The sequence below is a fragment of the Callorhinchus milii genome, unplaced genomic scaffold (genome assembly GCF_018977255.1).
Source record: "Callorhinchus milii isolate IMCB2004 unplaced genomic scaffold, IMCB_Cmil_1.0 Scaffold3, whole genome shotgun sequence".
Taxonomy (NCBI): domain Eukaryota; kingdom Metazoa; phylum Chordata; class Chondrichthyes; order Chimaeriformes; family Callorhinchidae; genus Callorhinchus; species Callorhinchus milii.
In genome coordinates, this window is record NW_024704744.1 from 36,785,537 (window position 1) to 36,805,610 (window position 20,074).

The window sequence follows — 20,074 nt, forward strand, 5'->3', positions numbered from 1 at the left end:
TGGTGCGGGAGAGAACACGGGCTGCAGAGTTCTGGATTATCTGTAGCCTGTGGAGGGAGGAGTTGGGAAGGCCGACAAGCAGAGCATTTGCACAGTCGAACCTGGAGTCTGACTACCTAATTCCAGAGAGTATTAGGCACAGGTTGACAAGAGCAAAGGCTTGGGGACCCCAGATTGTGCTTTGGGGTACTGCTGGAGTGTTGACATGAAAGGCGTTATATAAATGTAATTTTGTTGTTTTTGTAACCAGCTAAAACTACATAGCTTGCCATTGAAAGTACTATGAGGCAAACGTTCCCACTGCTTGTCCAGCTAGGACCTCCTTGCCCATTAGGCCTTTGGCTTGTAAAGTTAACAGGAGCTGAGTGGGAAGAATCCCCGTCCCAAGAGTTCCCCGGTCTACTCTTTCAAGTCCTGCCGATGAGCCAGGTCGGCTGGTCTGTCACCAGCAGTGCCCAAAGTACTGGCTCAGGAACTGGGCTTCCAAGATGTCACAGAGGATTGCCTCAATTCCAATATTCATTTGCCATATTTTGATATGCCAAAATCAAATGAATCAATAAGTAATAAGCATATGACTGGTGCAATACCATTAAAAGGAAACAATCACAATGGTGTAACTTTTATAGTGTGGTTTTACATCAGTTGAAATTACTGTATAGTACCAATAAACTATAGGAGGTAAACTCTGAGCCAGGATCCGTTCAGGCAGTTAAACAATGTCAAATCTGTGCGTGTTTGACGCTATAAGTACAAAACATGACATTATGTGCTTGTGTGGATAGAGGGGATTTGCAAAGCTATTACTGAAACCCTTCACTTTTAACATGACATATTGTTATGGTTATTTTTTTTACCAATTCAGCTTTAGCCATAAAAACTGAGCTTGTTCCAATTCATGTCATGGTGAACTGCTGCCAAACTTAACAAAACAAGCTGCACTGTTTGAATCTATATTACACGGTTGCTTTGTTTTATAGTTATACATCATATGCCACTGTTTATTGTCTTTTCCCAGTTAGTTACACTGTTCTTGCTCTCACTTATTTTTATAATTTCTTTGTCAAAGAGTGCAAACACATAATGGGTGGTCCTCGTTCCACAAGCAGCGGGAAGCTTACCAGTCCTCTGCAATGGAAGCATGTGTGTTTTTAGTTGGATAAGCTCCAGGAGTGCCCTAGTGTGCACACTGGAGTCCCGAAGCCTTGGCCAACCTGCACCTAAATTGACTGGGACCAGGTAAGCAGTCATTCTGGAGGGTGAGAACTCCACAGCAAGTGAATGAGAACTTTACAGATGTGAAATAATTTGGTTTGGAGCAAGGGTCGCTAGGTGGCATCTCGCGCGTGCTCAATAAAAACAAGACGAAGGAGCGATATTTACTGCAGTTTCAACAAAACGTTTATATTTTTATTTCCAAGTGCATGAATTACTTTGTGCATCTAGTTTCATTTTCAATTGGATGAAATATTTAAGCAGTTCAATCGCTCCTTCCTTATCTTTTTCATCAGGCTCAACAGTACTACCTAGAGGTAAATGAGCTGTTGGAGACCCCTGGTTTGGTGACTCTGGAACATGGTGATGAGTTGCCATGTGTGTGTGTGTGTATGATACCCGTCTGACCAAATAAAATAAATTGCAGTTTAAAACAAGCGATAACAATGCTTCCTTTCTTGAAAAATTGCTTTGAGATGCATTGTTAAATCTTATTGTGTTTGGTGCTGAACGAATTATGTAAATATGGCATGTGAAACAATCCTGGGAAATGACTGTGAATACCAGTTCAGCCTGTCTGCTCACAGCAAGCATAAGTGAGATAATTGTGTCACATCCAGCTTTATAAATGACGTATAACATGACTACTGCCAGTTGTTGTGATAGTACAACAACTTGCATTTTACCTACGTAGCTTCCGTCAACATCATGATGGCACAGTTTGACGCCGAGCCAGGAAGAATGAGGTGGTGACTGTAGGCACAAAGAGGTCAAAGAGGAAAGTCTTCAAGTGCAATCCAAAGATAGGTGAAGTGAGGGTAAGGTTGATAGATTGAGGAAGGGAGTTCCAAAGTCTTGGGAGGAGTGGCTGAAGGCACGTCTGTTGATAGTGGAGCAGAGTGGGGTAGAGACCCCACTGTCTGACTCATTTTAGCATAAACCTGTAGTTCATGAAGGGAAATCGCATATTGAGATGTGATATACTTAAGTTGCAAGACTGCCTGGGTTGCTGTCTGTCTGTGGTGTTTCTAAACTATTGCTGGTGTTGTTTTATCTCCAGCAAACATTTGAAACACCATGCTCCCATGTCTTTTCCTCTTTCACATTGCATGTCAACACACTTTTTCAAAGTAACAACTTAAAATCTTAGGCATGTTGAATAGATAATAGCCAAACCCTAATTTGTGAAAAAGGAGCAGTTGTTTTATATGTGTTAATTAAAATGCTTTGAAAAGGCTTGCAAAGCCAGCTAAGGTTTGGCTAGACTGCTCATGTCTACGTCTCCTTCGTCACTCAAAAAACAGGCATTAAATAGGAATGTAAATGTTAAAAAAATGTAGGTGTTGCTCCTTAAACATTTATTATCAATTGAAATACTGGTAAAAATCAGTTTCAAATATATGACAAAAACACATGAAATGCAATATGAAGCTCAGGAAAACAACAATGACAATATAATAATTACAATAATCCTTATGTTTGATAATAGTGCTTTTCATATCGGGCAAGTGTCCCAAAATGCTTCACAGGATAACAACAACAACAACAAGATTGCATTTATAGAGCGCCTTTGACGTTGGGAGGACGTCCCAAGGCGCTGGACAGTTGGGTCGGTACCCGAGCAGGGGGGAAATGGTCAGGGTGAGGGGAGGGAAGGGAAGGAGCGAGGAGGGGGTAGAGAGTCGAGAGGGGAGCTGAAGGCACGGTTGAAGAGAAGGATAAACTGTAAAATGTAGTGATTGTGTGTTATATGAGCAATTGTATCCAATTAGTGCACTGCAATGCCCTACAAACAGCTATTGAAGTGAATGACCAATTTTATTTGGGGGATTGTTGGCTAGAACACAGGGAGAAACTGCCTTCTCTTTTCGAATCATGCCAATATTAACATCCACCTGATCAGGTAAATGGGCCTTGGATAAATATCTCATATAAAGTTTTGAACACACAGTAATATTGGTCTTTGTCATTGTAATAGTTGTAACTGAATTACTTTATTATTTCTTATTTGTCAGCTATTCTACAATAACAAAGATCACTATTACTGTGTGTTCAAAAAATCTTATTTGCTAAAATTCCTTATTTGGGACATCAGTTTGACCCACTACTATTTTAGTTGACCTACAAAAATTACAAAGAATGTACAGTTGTATCTGTATCTGATTGTATCTGAGGTGCATATATCACCTTAAGGCTTAGGTGATATATAAAGCATTCTGAGATGCTACCGTGCATGGAGGTCGTTATATAAGTCCAAGTTGTTGTTGTAAAAAACAGCGCCACACTTGTTTTCCCAGATTGAATTCTCCTGAAATATGTCGAGAAAAGTCTCACTTGGATAAGTTTTGTTGAACTTTAGCTTCTAACTTGTTTCTCATTAAACAATATACTACCTTGTGTGGAATTCACTATAATGAGTATTGTATCTCATCATAACATGCACAGCACATTGCTCTCATATGTGTTATGATTAGGGTGGAGTGTATGTGGAACACAAAGTAATATAATATGATAATACCAGGCTCAAAGTATGACCTAATTGATATGACTAACAGAAAAAACCTGGCTATTATCAAAGGACATGTCTGTTTCTGTTGCTAAATTTCCCTTGCGTTATTAAGCTTTTATAATTGACAAGTTTAAGGGTATTATTTAAAATATCTAAATTCTATTATTCATATGATTATATTTCCAAATGCTGCACTACAGACGAGACACGTCTTAGAGTGCAGATGTTTCTCTTCCTTCTCAGTGCCTTTGATGGTGGCCTTAAATGGCAAAGATGTGTACAATGAAACTTAGGAGAGAGATATTACACAAGTGATAGAAATAATGTTATCTAACTTATCGTTCTGTACAATAATTTCCAGTAGTTTAATTTCAACAGGTGCATTCCATTTTATATTTTAAGCAACAATTCCTTAAATAGAATTGGTCACTCATTACACAGCTGTTTGAGGACAGTCACATTTGCCTACAAATACGCAGTCCCACACTTTTCTAAAATCCTGTGAAAAATTATGATACATCTCGAGAACATGAAAAAGTGCTATAAAATGCAAGGAAATATCTCATATATGAGCACAAGTAGACGGGATAATATGAATTCGAGAGAGATTGAAGGAATGGAGGGACTGGACTGTGAGGATTGACTAAGTAAATTGAGCATGTTTACGCTGAAAAGAGAAGATTGATAGGTGATATGATTGCTATCTTTAAGATTCTAAAGTGGCAAGTACAATGTAAATAATGACAGTCTGTTTCAACTAGTCCAGAATAGTAAAATCAGAGGACGCGGCCTGCGATTGAAGGGGGTAAATTCCGAACCAATCTACGGACACATAGTACATTGGTAGTTCGGGACATATGTGCATGCGACTGCCAGGAAGGTTGGAAGGTGAACTTGATAGACCTTGGTCTTTTTTTCATCTAGCATTTCTTATGTTCTTATGTTCTAACTTTACTTTAAATAATATTTTAATCTGAAATGGTACTTTGGGCAGTTTGTTTAAACATATGAGCAAAAATGAAGTCATTAAATATTCTCATGTGATCTTCGCCAAAGGCATAGCATTCTGTGTCAGTCAGTCCCAGATCAGCATTAATCTCTCTGTATTACAATGAATTGTGATATTGTAATGAATTGGTACAGACTTTGTATAACTAAGTTGTTTAAGAGGGTTCCACATAATAATTGTAGCGTGCTTATGTTGTCAGAGTTGCACCATGTTATTGTTAATTCCAGCTGCATTGCAAGGATTTGTTGTAAATTAGCCAATCGGCCAGAGGTCTCCAGGTAAATATGAAATCTTAATGAAATTTATTGCAGTTGGATATGGGAGATGCGGAAGAAAAAATAACTTGCATTTTCATAGTGTTTATCATGCAAAAACGTCTGAAAGCAGGTAATTGTAAATGAAACTCATAACTGTCGTTTGCATACAACAGTATCCTCTAAATACTTATTAGAAAAATGATCAGTTCATTTGGAGGATTTTTGGCTGAGAGAAACTCCCTCTTTTTCCAAATAGTGTAATAGGATCTTTAACATTTACCCAAACAGGCAGACAGCAGTTCTGATTAACATATCATTTCAAAGACATAACTTCTCAATAATTGGCATTTCCCCCACAATTGCACTGGTATGTCAGTCCTGACATCAGGCTTGAATCCACAAACATCTGACATGGAGACAAGAGTGCTACCAGTTCAGCCAAACTGCTGCCTGCTGAGCTGTTAGAAATCCCAAACCATTACTGATTTTAGTATAGGATGATTTTAAGTGGTGAATATTTGTAAATTTTCCTTAATTAATAAACCTCTATGTTAAATATTACCATTCCAATTTCTAGCTGAGAATCGACTTTAAATGAAGCATTATTGTTAAGTGATTGTTTCACAGATGCTGCTGTAGACTTCATGACAAGCCTATAAATGAAGGTAAAGAGTACATGTGTTTTACGCTGAAGAATTTTCACAGATGTTTGACTGAGTCAGGTCTCTGTTATGTTAAGGCATTAAATGAATGACGTTAATGAATGTGGCTAGCTTCAGATCTCTGAGTGTTTTGGATGCAGGAATATACTTGAGTTTTAGGTTAAATAAGGATAGCTGTGTGGGTAATAGGTGACATGGTGAATCTTCCTTACACAACTTCCCTTCGAAATCCCATGCTGTTCACGATCTCAGCTGGAGATATCTAAGGAGACACCAAGACACAGACAGATACTTTATGAGATGGCGGGAAAGCTGACTCACATTTGCTGGCTCCTGCACCGCATAGGAAGTTGTTGGGGCGGGTGGGGGTGGTGGTGAGTGAGTGAGTGAGCAAAATAGTTCAATTCCATTGTTTCCCAAATTATTGAATAGATTTTCTTTCAAATTGGATGATTTCCAATGGCGACCTCTGATTTAGTGCAGTCAGAAACTGCCCAGTACAATACAACAATACAATTTACATTTGTACAGTGCCTTTCATGTTAGAAAGATGTGGCAAAGTATCTCACAGAACTGTCTGGACAGTCTGGGGGGTGAGGGGAGGCTGAGGAGATTGGAAGAAAGATAACTGAAAATGCAATTGAAAAAGAGGTTCTACAGCACATTTCACAAGTGGGAAGAGATGGATCGGGGCAGAAGGTCTCCACAATGGAGTTCCATAGAGCAGAGATAGAATGGCTGAAAGCTTGCCCACCAATGATGGAGCGGATCAGGCAGGGAACATAAAGCAAGCCAGTGTTTCCTGAGCAGTACTCGCTCGTCAGTGTGGAAAAAAGAAAAGAATTGGGATCACTATGCCCTCAGCCAAAGTTTGGAAATGCTTGTCATTCAAGGGTAACCCCAGAAAAGGATACTTCATTTGTCACCATCAATTTTGCGATCACCTCAGCAGAGAAACAAGTAAGCATCATTCTTGATTACCCAGTAACCAGTGTACACATGTAAAGTGTACCAACCTGGCTCTGTTGGTAGCACCTTCCACTTTGAGTCAGAACGTTGTGGGTTCAAGCTTGACATTAGGACTTGAAACTCATATAGTCTAAGATAACACTCCAATCCAGTGCTGGGAGAGTGCTACATTGTTGGAGGTGCCATTCTTAGGATGAAACTGAGATCCTGTCTGTCTGTTCAGGTGAACGTTAAAGATCCCATGGCACCAACCGAAAAGAGAAGGGAGTGTCTCCCTAGTTTCTTAGCCAAGAATCTCCCAAATAAAATTGGTCATTCATTTCATGGTTGTTTGTGGGACATTGCTATGTGCAAATTGCCATTTGCATTTGCCCATAAAATACACAGTCACTGCACTTTACAGGTTATCCTGTGAAATGCTTGGAGATGTCCTCATGTCAAAAACTCTGTTACCAACAGAAGGATTATTATTATTATTTTTACACATGGTCATTTAGAAAATATGCATTTAATGCACTGGATGAAAAACTTTGAAAGTATTTCAAGCAATGACGAAACATCAGGAAGAATTTTTTAACTATTTTCAACACTTGTGTAATGTAACATTTTGAAATTCACATTTTGGAATAAAACAGTTCTGTATTTATACATTGAACAATTAAAATATTTTAAATTGTAGGTGGAGGTAGCTCATTGAGGATTTAGACAACATTTTCCTACGCTTAGTCTGCTGCAGAGGAATTATTGCTTCAGTAAGTTGTCCGAGAGTTGGTCTTTTATTGCAGTAATATTTACACATTTTGATTAATCCCAGATTAATTTTAAAATGTTTAACTTTTTTCATTTCTTACTCACATCTAATAGTCCCTTATACACATTAATGCACCTCAGTGCAGGTTTCATTAGTCTGGTAGCACTTCATATATTTTAGCTGAAGCTATCTCAAACTCTGATATGATAATAATATAATAATAATCCTTTCATTTGATATAGCGATATTATCATGTCGTTGAAACATCTCAAAGCGCTTCACAGGAAATACTGTAAAGTGTATTAACTGTGTAATTTGTGGGCGAAATGCAGCAGCCAGTTGTGCATAGCAGTGTCCCACAAACATCCATGAAGTGGTGACCAATTTTATTTAGGGATTGTTGGCTAGGATACCAGCTAACAATCAGATAGGGCAAATTTTCAAATAAATGCCACTGGCTCTTTTCCGTCAACAGGATCTTGATTTAACATCTCATCCGAAGGACGGTACCTCAGATAATGCAACACGCCCCCAGCACTGCATTAGAGTGTCAACGTAGACTATATGATTCCAACTCCCAATATAGGAACAGAACTAAGCTAGAAACAGGAGGAGGCCATTCAGCCCATCAAGGCTGCCCTTCCAGTTGATTATTTATGGCTGTTCTTTACCTTTTTAATCTCATTGCCTCATATTTGTTCCTATTAGTTAATACCCTTACTCCCCAAATTATCCAGATTAAGCATTTGTACTGTTTCCCTCTGGAAAGTCGTAATTGCCTTTCATGTCATTGAGCCATATGACTGAAGTAATAACAATAATAATAAGCCTTGCATTTGATTTAGCACCTTATCACGTCTTCGACACGTCTCAAAGCGCTTCACAGAATATACTGTAAAATGAATTGACTGTATATTTTGTGGGCGAAAAGTATTCATTACTGAGTCTATGTTGCTGTTTTTTGTTTTGGCAACCTATTTAATTAACAGGTCAGAATTTTGTTTATTGTGACCCATACTAAAATATATCACTGTATTCTACTCCACCCACTTAAAAAATAGACATAGATGGGCGGAGGCAGGGGTGCATTTCCCTGAACCAAAGTATGCATTTTAGTGTTGGATGACGATATTTCAACATTTTGTTTGGCATTAAAACAACTACTCTCTTTTCCCACTTTTTTTCTTCATTTTATCTCTTGCCACAACAGCTGGAAGGACCAAACAGTCTGTCATTGACCATGAATGTGTCCTCTTGACGTGAAAGGCGCTATACAAATGTAATTTGTTGTTGTTGAATGTCACTCTCAAGTCCTGTCAGAGATCAACTGAAACAAATCAGTACAGAATAGAGGTGTTCAAATGCACACAGGAGTCAGACTTCTTGTCATCCTATTATTTTTTTTGCATGATTCAGAAATCAAAGTATTTAGGCTATCTGTATGCATATGCATTTTTTCTCCATTCTCTCATTCCTTGTTTGAGTGATAACTCTTGTAAGGAGATGGTTCCACATATACCTGCATCATCAGTACTTCCCCCATGTCTGTGTCTCATATATGAGCCTTCAACGACAGCAATTTCCCACGTATTTCCCTTATGACTTCTTCTCATCAGACAACATCCACATTTAAAATTATGAATGTGTCCCGTCAACACTGACTTCGAAAGTTATTTTTCATACTTTTCTAAATAAAATTCTGAACTGGTTGATAGCCCTTAGACACTTGGAGTTTTACAGTAGTATTCTCTTCAAGTTTACAAGTTGGTCCAGGTTTTATTTTCATATTTGCCTCCACGTATATTGCACCATTCCTCCGTTTTTGGGAGGGGTGGGGGAGGTAGGAGTGGGAGTTAGTTGGGAGGTAAGCAGGAGCTAAGCTGGATCCAGGTGACTTGCTTGACAACAGATTGTCAGAATCAAATCCTCTATGATCGTCCTGGTTCGATAGTCTGGTTCCTGAGCCAGGCTGGCTCGTGGGCACTGTTGATGACAAAGCAGCCAACCTGGCTTATCGGCAGGACATGGAAGGGCAGATCAATCACTGGGGCGGGAATTCTTCCCACTCCTGTTAACTGCAATGCAAAGACCTAATGGGTATGGTGGTCAAAACAGTAACAGCTTGCAGTGCAGTGAATAGCAAGCTAGGAGGTTTTAGCTGGTTAAACTTCCTTAGTACGCCAGAGCAGAAGCTGGGATTCCCAAAGCTTTGGCTTTTGCAGTCTTTGTCAGAAAAAAAGATCAACTGATGTAAACAATCAATAGGTATTCGATTCCTGTGTGCCGCATCATTCCTTTCTTCTCCATCAGTAGACAAGTACTTTCGCTGCCCATAGATCTTTCCTGAAATTTATTTGGCCATTCCTGATATTCCATATGTCTCCTGCTGTTATTGCATGTTGAACCCTCAGTGGAAAGTGCTTAGAATATTGGCATGCTGTGCTGCCAAATCTTTAATAGCTAATTCAAAGATTGATTGGCAATCGATCCTAGTGGTATTACTGTAAACACACACTTTATTTGGCATCTTTGCTGGGTAAGTGTGGCCTGCTGCTGGCACTTGCTATTGTAGCCCAAATCTCTGCGACACTACCCTGTGTGAGTGGCGCTATATAAATGCAAGTTGTTGTTGCTGTGCAGAATTCAAATCGCTGGTTTTGAGTCCCAGAATTGTGATGTAACTAATTTGCCACAGGCCGTGTTGCCCGTGCAGAGCATGAGCTATGAATGGAGCATTGTTCCCTGAACCTACTAACCAAATTGGTATCAGCTGAGCCTGCCATGTGCGGCTTCTTATTGCTCTGCTTCCTGTGGAAGATCATTAAAGTTTTTGTCTCGATATACAGCTGCCATTGGAAGATATATTACGCACGAGATGTGAGTTCTTTAGTACAAACTCCACTTGTTCACTTCTGCTGCCACTGGGCCACAAGGTTTGGAGAATATGGTGTCATCCTTCCTTTTTCTTCTTCTCACAGTGAAGATATACGTTTGCTCAAAGTGTGCATGGTTTAGAGGGCAATTTAGGTAATTGCTTTCGGGTATCCTTGGTTGCTATTGTGTCAGACAAACCGTAGAGCTCATATTTGAAGATCTACTTACTCATTGGACGTGTCTGTAGATTATTGGAGTATTGGAATTGGAGTACTCGGACCACCTTCAGATTACTGCCTCATCTCAAATGTTTTAAGGAGCATTTTGTAAAGAGTCCTTCAACAAGCATTTAACGAGATTAATTGGCTTTTATAAGAACCATTCACAAAATTGTTTTAGTAAACATTTTCACACCAATACATAATCGTGATAATGGGCCAGACATATCAAAATTGTAACAAATGATTATGTGCTGCTATTGACTCTATTCTACAGATGCTCTATTTTTAGCAAATGGGATATGATAGGGTCCAATAGTCATCTCTGTGCTGACTCTAAGGTTGTTGACAGTTTTTCAGCACTATAGTATTAGAAAGGCAGGTTGTATGACTCTGGAGGCTGCAGCAACCTTTTGGCTAGGTGTAGTAAACTTTCAGGAAACATTCATTTGGAATGTTTATGTTGGATACAGTTGCAATAAAGATACACAGGTGAAAAACAAGTCATCAATTTATTTTCATATTTAATTTGCAGTTACATACCTGATATGTTTTGGCACAATTATCACAAATATCTCCCAAACCACTGTTTGTATTGGTACAGAGAAGAAGTTTATATGCAGTATTTCTATTTGTTCCCATTTCTGCTTGATTGGCATTTGGCATTCCTTCACTTTTATTGATCTTCACTTTAAGGCCCATAACCTTCAGCTGCCCTTTCATCCCAAAGGCTGGCAGGCAGGATAGCCTCTTCTTCACAGATGTTTGGCTCTATGACTGCTCGGGTAACAGGAGACAAGTTTGCTCAAGTCATGAATCACTTTATATTTCTGGGATCTACACTTCACCCTGTTCAGCGGGATTGACATATCATTGCATGTGTGGTTAACAGATCTGACTCACTAACCTGGCAACTGAGTTTCTTCTGGGGACTTTGATTTTGCTTGTTTAATGCCTCAGTATTGTAAACTAAAATCAGGGGGCGGCCGTGAATTGATGCTTAGCAGCTGTACTGCTCCACACTAGACCCATCTATTACCTCTTCACACAGCGCTTTCTTCTGCTCCAACTAAAATTTTTTCCAACATGATTTTGACTGTCAGATTTGTAGAGTTGCTCCTCCATAACAGTGTCAACAAGTACCACAATTTATACGTTGTGCCTTTCACACTGGGAGTCTAAAAGTGCTTTACAAAAGCGGGACCAAGGGCTGGGAGAGTGCTTGGGGGTAACAATGGATGCGAATATGTAACTGAAAGCAGTGTCAAAGAGCAGAAATTTGAAAGTAGACAGGGAAGAGAGACGTGGAGAAATTTGCGGAGAGTTCCAGAGGGTGGAGGCAAATTGTTGAAGGCCAGCCACCAATGGTGGTCAGTAAGACTGAAAGAAATGATTGCTGCATGAATTGTTTTGAAATCATTGGCAGGTGACTCAAGCAACAACTCAGATGGCCTTTATACATCTTGCTATGATGATACATTTGCTGTATCATACAGTCTCTGCAAGTACACACTTGCAGTGCTGTTTGAAGCATCAAAGAAAGAATCTAGCTCATGACTGATTCGTATGAGCAAGATAGGGTGGATATCCTGGAAGAATGAGAATGGACTGAAAAGTGAATCTTGATAGAGTTTCTGCAAAGTTATGAGATAAAAAAATCACCACAGTAAAAGTTCAAATATTGAAAATGTGATATTTGGCCTGGCCTCTGCCTTAATCTAGTTGAACAATGATTGACTGTACCTTAAAGTGGTATACCTAGTAGAGTAATATAGAAGTATATTAAAAAGATAAGCATCCTATTATAGAAATGAAACCTCAGATTCACGTGTAGGTCACGATAATATTGACACCATCAATGAGAATGTGCCATTCCATCAATCCATAGGTTCATGATTCATGCCCTGGCCTCTACCTCTACAACCTAGTGGTCTACTGCGTGTTCCACCATCAGTGGCCATGCTTTCAGCCACCCTGTATCGCAAAACTATGGGATTCTGCCACAATCTCTCCACTTCTTGCCCCTCTTTAACTACCTTCAAATCACACCTTCTGAAGAGCTTCTTCTATAGTCATGTCCCCTCTCTTCCAGGCTTGGCATCAGGCTCCATCAACGTTAAGTATTCTGAGATGGTATCCCGCATGAAGGGCACTATATAATTGCAAGTGGTTGTTGATTGTTGATTTGTTGTACTTTAACATGTTCATGAATACTGTAATGACACCAGTCATGGACAAGATGTATTGATGGAGGTAGAGGTGCATCGTAATTGTGCCATAATTGATACCTCGTAAGCAATAACATTCTCATAGGGATGGTTATTGGTAGCCTGATTTGTAGAACACAATGCACTAAATGTTGCACTAGGCTTTCACAGAGCAATAGATTGACACATGAATTTACCTCTAAATGTTTGTCTGGAAACATTTTGGGGAAACAGACACAGTGTTTCAAGCTTGCGTTTCAAGCGTTGAATCATGAGAAAGGGAGCTCAGTGGTTTTTATGGGTGTGCACAGTGCTATTCCTATTGCATTGCTATACCACCAATGCTATCATCACTTTACTGTCCATATGCGCTCAACTTTGGGGTCAGATTAATTATAGTCCACAGACTGCAATTACTGCGACCCTTGCACAGAAATGCACTGTGCTGAATAAATTTAGTTCACATTTAACATAATAACTTTGGTTGTCTCATGTCATGACTGGTTTAAAAGTTATTTTTATGCAGAGCAGACAGGATTGGAAATGTCTGAATCTGATTTGATAGCCAACAAAGTACACAGTTTTTTTTCTTTAACAATTACTGTGGTTCCTTCACTCAAACCAAACAAAAACTTGTGAGGAGTAGAAAACTTTGAATCTATAAAAATCCTTGCATTTCATATATCATCTATCATGTTGGGAGGACATCTCAAAACACTTCACAGAATATACTGTGAAGTGTAGAGAATGTATTCTGTAGGTGAACGCAGCAGCCAATTTGTGCACAACAGTGTCCCACAAACAGCCATGAAGTGGCTGAACCAATTTTTATCTGGGGGATTTTTGGTCTGGACGTTGGAGAAACTCACTTTTCTTATCAAATAAATAGTCACGGGATCTTTAACATCCACCAGAACACTTAGACCAGACCTCAGTTTAATGTTTAATCCAAAGGACAGCACTGCAAGCGGCTGTCCTGCATAAAGGGCACTATATAAATGCATGCCTCCTGGTTGCTGAAGGCGAGCTTTATTTCCTCAGTAGGTCTGACTGTATATTAAATGTTATTGATTTTTACCTTTAGTGACATGAAGTTACAAAAGAATGATGCAAGTTGCAGCATGACTATATTGTATACTTTGTGAGATGATCACTTTGTTTGTTGCAACTCAGTGCAATATAGTGACTATGTTATTGCATAATACGAACTGCAAAACAAAATACCAACGTTTTGAGTTGAAGTCTGGCATTCATATAGTGAACAATTCAAAAACTTTGGGTGTCTGACATACGTGGAAACTGATCGCCATGTTGCCAGACTGAGTAGTCCATGTATTCATTTGTAGGTGGCATAAATATTTGGAACTCTCGGTCTAGTTTGGATACTCTTCAGCTTGAGAATGAGTTTTTGCAAATGTCGGACACTGAGATGACCAAAACAAAATGCTACCTACGCTTTGGGGAAGTTTCCCTTTTGTCCAGAATGGAGTGTGCACTTTGAGGGGCCAGCGGTGGAGCAGACGATCTAAGACTAGAATCAGAATAGTGAATAGAGAGTGAGTACTGGGTGGGACATATTGATGGTGAAGATTACTCATTACTCAGATAAGGTGGAGCAGAATGCTGCAGGGGAAAAGTAAGTCATGAATGATTATATGATTACACGAACAAGATGAAATTCTAGACCTCAGGGAGTCAGTGTCATGCTGAACTAAGGGATAACAACTGGTAAAGGGTGTGGGAGTGCTTGTAAGGGAATAACAGGGAAAGAGTAGGAAGAATGTTCAGCAAGTGTTACTGGATGAAGAAGGCAACGACAATCAAAGCAAAATGATGTGTTCCTGCCCTATTCTGTTGGATCAATCCCCCATTGCTTTCTTTCATTCCAGAAGCACATATCCTAATTGCAGATGCAGTTGGCCTGTTACATGGAACACTGTGAGAAGCTTGGGCACAAAACCCACATTAGTCTAGCATTGCGTTTTCTATGGTAGGTGTCAGGTGCAGGTAATTCTGGATATCAGTCGGTGATGGTGATTTTACACACAGAGTCTAGTGTGGCCACCCAGGACAATGCTCTGTGTCACAAGATCAAGGGAAATCCAGATAAAGAAAGCCCTTTGGCTCATTTAACTCATCCTTTCACAATACCTGCTCTACTGCCTTCCTCCCCTCACATCATCAGGTCCAGCATCTTCAGGTGCTTTGGGAAGATGGGGAAGGAGGTGGGCGAGGTGAAGGGGTTGGGGGAGGAAGTTCCACATTTTTCTAATTCTAAGGTGTTTCCACAAACTAATCCAGTCAAAAGGCTGAGCTTTCTTTCTTTACCACCTGGTCAATTAATATACAATACAATTTACACTTATATAGCGATTTTCATGTTGGAAGGATGTCCCAAAGCACATTTACACTGTCAGTAAATCTCAGAGTACAGTACAGCATTGTGTTTGGAGATTCATAAAATCCCAACCCACAACATAGCGAAGTGTGATAACAGGTTCCTGCACTAAAATAAAAAATGACGGACTTTCATGTTATTTGGGTCACCACAATATCACTTCTTATTTTCTACATAAGCCCGAGTGAGAAGTTACTATGGCAGGAATTTGATGACCTGGAAGGCGGACCTTTTTAAGCTTTAGAAAGTTAAAATAGCCAACTTCTGGGTCATTAGGTCACCTATTTTATGCATTTGCAACAAAGTAGGAGATACATGAACTGTGACCTAATTAACCAGAAGTCAACCATTTTAACACAAAAAACAGTGACACACAGGAAGTAAACCATCAGCTGCCATATGTGCAAACTTTTTATCAGCGAATTTGCACTGGAGTGAAGCATGTTATAAAGAGGCTGCACTGAAGTTTCTTTCAATATAAAAAACTAGCTCAAAGTATGACAGTTTAAATGAGGTATCATACTTCAGTCTTGGTTAAGATAATGGTTGAGCCCACAGTTTCTTATCACCTTCAAACATCCATTGGTAACTCTACAAGCTAGCCTTTGAGTAAGTCATGAATGCACACTAATGCAAGCATCTTGGAGGTAGAGTACTATGTGTACCCAAAAGGACATATTTCCAAACATGCTGCTCACATAACAGCGTCAAATTAGTTTCTAATTCATCTCATTTAGTTTTGTTTTTATGTGAGATGTATTATCGTATATAAATGTCAGTTGTTTTAATATTTTTTAAGCCCCAGATTTATGGTACTGTGCACTTATTATTTCCTGAACTAGTTGATCCAAAAGCATGCATGAGATCTATACACATTTTATATATACAACAAAATTACATTTGTATAACGCCTTTCACGTCGGGATGACGTCCCAAGGCGCTGGACAGGCAGAGTTTCGGACCTGAGCTGGGGGTCGGGATCGGAGAGAGTGGAGGGCAGTGGGGGGAAGCAGGGAGATCGAAAGGACGGTCGAAGAGAGGCTCTTGTTATATATATAATATATATATGGAGATATATATATAGCTACAAAATAAAATACTATTTTTGAACTTGGGTGAAATCCTTTCCTGTTAGTGTGGTATCTTACATAAACAGTAAACAGCAGTTAACAATGTTTCCCAGTGTTTCTTAAGTGTTGCTGATTTATTCTCTTTTAGACTAACTTTAAACACATGCTAACAGCTATATTTAAATCTAAAATAATTTAAGGACTTTCATTCTCCATTTGATTGGTGAAAACCAAATGTTCATGGAGTGTGTTCTGCAGCATAACCTGTTATCTGTAATGTTCACCTGGGATTGTTGCATATTAGCCTGAAATCTTGTGATAACAGGAGTCTGTAGTGTATTGGTAAAAGCAGTTGCCTCGCAAGCTAGAAGGCCCGGGTTCAATTCCTCGGCAGGGTGAAACCTTAGGCAAGTTTCCTTACTCCACACACCTCTGCTTACCAAACAGTAAGTAAGAACCCAGTTGTTTGTTGATTGCTTTACGGGGTAATAATCCCTTCAAATAAAAATTTTAAAATAGTAGTAATAATTTGGACAATCAATCCATGACTGTTTGTAGTACACTGCTGTGCACAATTGGCTGCTGTGTTTCGTCCACAAAATATACAGTCAATTCACTTTACAGTATATTCTGAAAAGCACTTTGAGACGTTTCGAATATGTGATAAGGCGGTATATCAAATGGAAAGATTATTATTGTTAGCCTTGATGCCATTTTAAGTCCTGATCATGCTCATTTTCACTCACTGACACATTCCGTGGATACATATTCTGATGGATGTTGAAGATCCCAAAGCACTTTTCGAAAAAGAGAATTTCTCCTCGTGTCTCGGCCTAGTGTCTCCAGTTAAATTGGTCATTCATCTCATGACTGCTTGTGGGGCTTGCTGCACACAACATTGGTCGACTCATTTGCTTACAAATATACAGTCACCTCACTTGACATCAATTACCTGTGAAGTGCTTTGAAACTTTTAGATGTCATAGTGCTAGATCAAATGTAAGGCTTAATTCTTATTATTAAATGGAGACTTACTAATGGAGCGGTTATTAACTCACTCATAAGCTTTCAAAACTACTAAAACAACAACTCTGTCACAAACAAATACAGAATTTAAAAAGCTACAACTGACTCCAGATTATTTAGGGAGACAAGGCAGGAGATGTGTGCAGCACTGACAGACATCATGAAGGAGTCAGTCAGGACTGGGGAGGTTCTAATAGACTGAAAGCAAGCAGATGTTGTTCCTATTTTTAAGGAGGGTGACAAAACTAAACCTAGCAACTATAGACCCATTAGCCTGACCTTAATATTAGGAAATATTATGGAGTCAATCATCAGAGAGGAAGTGGAAGATTACCTATATAAAAATAATCTAATGATTGACAGCCAACACGGGTTCAGAAAGGGTGGGTCTCATCTGATCAAACTCATAGACTTTTTGAGGAGGAAATAGCCCAGATTTGACTCTGGGAAGCCATATGATATAGTGTATCTACACTTCCAAAGGGCATTCGATAAAGTACCACATGAAATATTCTTTAACAAACTATGGTCACTGGGTATCAAGGGCAAGACATGGATGTGGATTCAGAATTGGCTGAACAGAAGGAAGTCTTTGTGAGGGGAGAAGTATTAAGTGCCTCAGGGATCTGTACTGAGACCCCTCCTGTTCCTCATATATATTAATGACCTGGAATCATAGACCCAGTACAAGAAGAGTTACATTTCCCAATGATACCAAGCAGGGAGAAGTGTGGAATCAGAGGAGGGAGCAAAGGTCCTACAAAGAGAGCTTGATAGAGTATCCACATGGGCTAATAACTGCCAATTGAAGTTTAATACTGATAAATGAACTTGAGAAGAGGTAAGCTCAAAGGGATCTTGGGGTGTTGATTCGTCACTCACTATGCCAAAACAATGTGAGGCAGCAATAAACAAGGCACACAGGTTATATTGCTAACTCAGTTTAGTTTAGATCCCCAGAAGACATCATTCTCAGACTGTACAGCGCTCTAGTCAGACAGTACCTTGAACACTACATACAGTTCTGGTTACCACGACATAAGGGTGCTCTCCAGGATCTACCAGCAGTGCAGAGGAGAGCAACAAGGATGATCCCCAATGTTCGAGGAATTAACTATGAGCACCAACTAGACTAGCTAGAGCTCTTCAGTCTTGAGAGAAGATGACTCAGACAGGATCTAACGATTAACAATTGGTTTTAAATCTACTTCCCCATTTGGGAGTTGAAATATATGACATTTTCTTGCAGACTCGAAGTGCTAATTATCCATGAATCCATTAAGAAACACAGCATCTCTCACCCCTAGGTATTAACAAAAGCCTCCATTAGCTTTGAAGATTATTTTACTTATTATTTTAATAATATAGTCACTCAATCCACAACTGTTTGTGGGACACTGCTGTGCGCAATTGGCTGCCGCGTTTCACCCACAAAATATAGGGTCAATTCACTTTACAGTATATTCTGTGAAGCGCTTTGAGATGTCTAGAAGACTTGACATGGGCTATATCAAATGCAAGGATTATTATTATTATCAAATGAAGGATTATTTATTGTATTATTTATTTATCTCATAGATGTGTACAATATTTTAATTAGGACAGATAAAGTAAACCCAGATCAATACTTTAGGATGAATTATGGCACTAGAACAAGATAACATAAGTTTACAGTTGTAAAGGGGAACTTCAGGACATATACCAGGAAGATTTTCTTTATACAGAGAGTAATTAATGACTGGAACAGATGTGCCAGGAAAGGTGTTATAGAGGCCAAGGAACTAGACTCATTTAACAAGCAGCTTGATGCAGTAATGAGTGTTATGGGCCTTCTTCCTCCAGACCAATCTTTTGATCTTGTAAAGGTTTTTATTTACATATTACAAAAAATACAGTAGGAGAAAGGCTCTAGTTCTCTGTCCCACCTCCTCTTATTTTTCCTGCCTGACGTTTGCTTTCTTGTATAGCTAAGTTATAGCCAGATAGCTTCACAGGCTGCTGTCAGTTTAAATGACTGACTTACCCTCACTTTTCCTCCCTTCCTGTAGGGAAGAGCTTGGCCCTACATTGATAATTTGTTGCACTGAGTATCAATATGAGCCCCATACTCCACAACTCCATGTGCTTTTGTATGCTGCCTTGAAGCAATGATTCTCATAAAACATTATCTGGTATTACTCCTGGATCTTGCAAAAATAATTGCGACTTGATGTACAGACCAACTTACAAAGTACTCACTTTATTGCAAATGCTACTTGCGGTTGCAGTTATACACTTTCAGCCCAGAATTTGTTGGCCTTTCCAAGTCCTATAATAAATGTTTTATTTTCACAAAGCTATTATACCCTCAACCAAGTCTTGATATGGATGTTGGAACATAGGAAAACAGGACAATGCCATTCAGTCCATCACAACAACAACAACTTCCTTTATGTAGTGCCCTTCACGCATGCATTAAGCTTGTTCCATCAGTTTCCAACAGAAACTTGGCAGATCTCTTAATCCCAATGCCTCATCCCCAAGCCATACTCGCTTTAAGTCTCTTCTCCACAGTCTGAGTAAATCAGTTTCAAATCATATTGACCCTTTTCTGTAAATGTCAGCAGGGATTGAGATTAAAATGTGAATGAATGGATTCCCGAGTGTGAAGATTGTATTCAGTACCTCAGCTATCAAGATGGCCTTGTGTCTCGGAGCTCAATCTATGGCCCCCTTGTGTGGTGTTGCAGGTGTACTGTTTCCTAGATATTCTATTTCATTATGTAGTTAATCCTTAAAAAGTCTGAAATGTTTCTGTGCACTGGATTTTTTTTTGATTAATTAGTCACAATTTAGTTATGTTTCAGATTCATTGAAACACTAAGCTTTTGAAAAACTCATATTTTTATTAGTTCTTGGAAGCTTGTTAT

The 20,074-nt window shown here is 39.2% G+C and overlaps 1 protein-coding gene across 1 annotated transcript in view; it reads left to right on the top strand.

The window, feature by feature from the left end:
* The window catches only part of nt5dc1 (5'-nucleotidase domain containing 1), a 265,220-nt gene that overhangs the window by 163,693 nt on the left and 81,453 nt on the right, over positions 1 to 20,074 (top strand). The gene's annotated exons all lie outside the window — the stretch shown is intronic.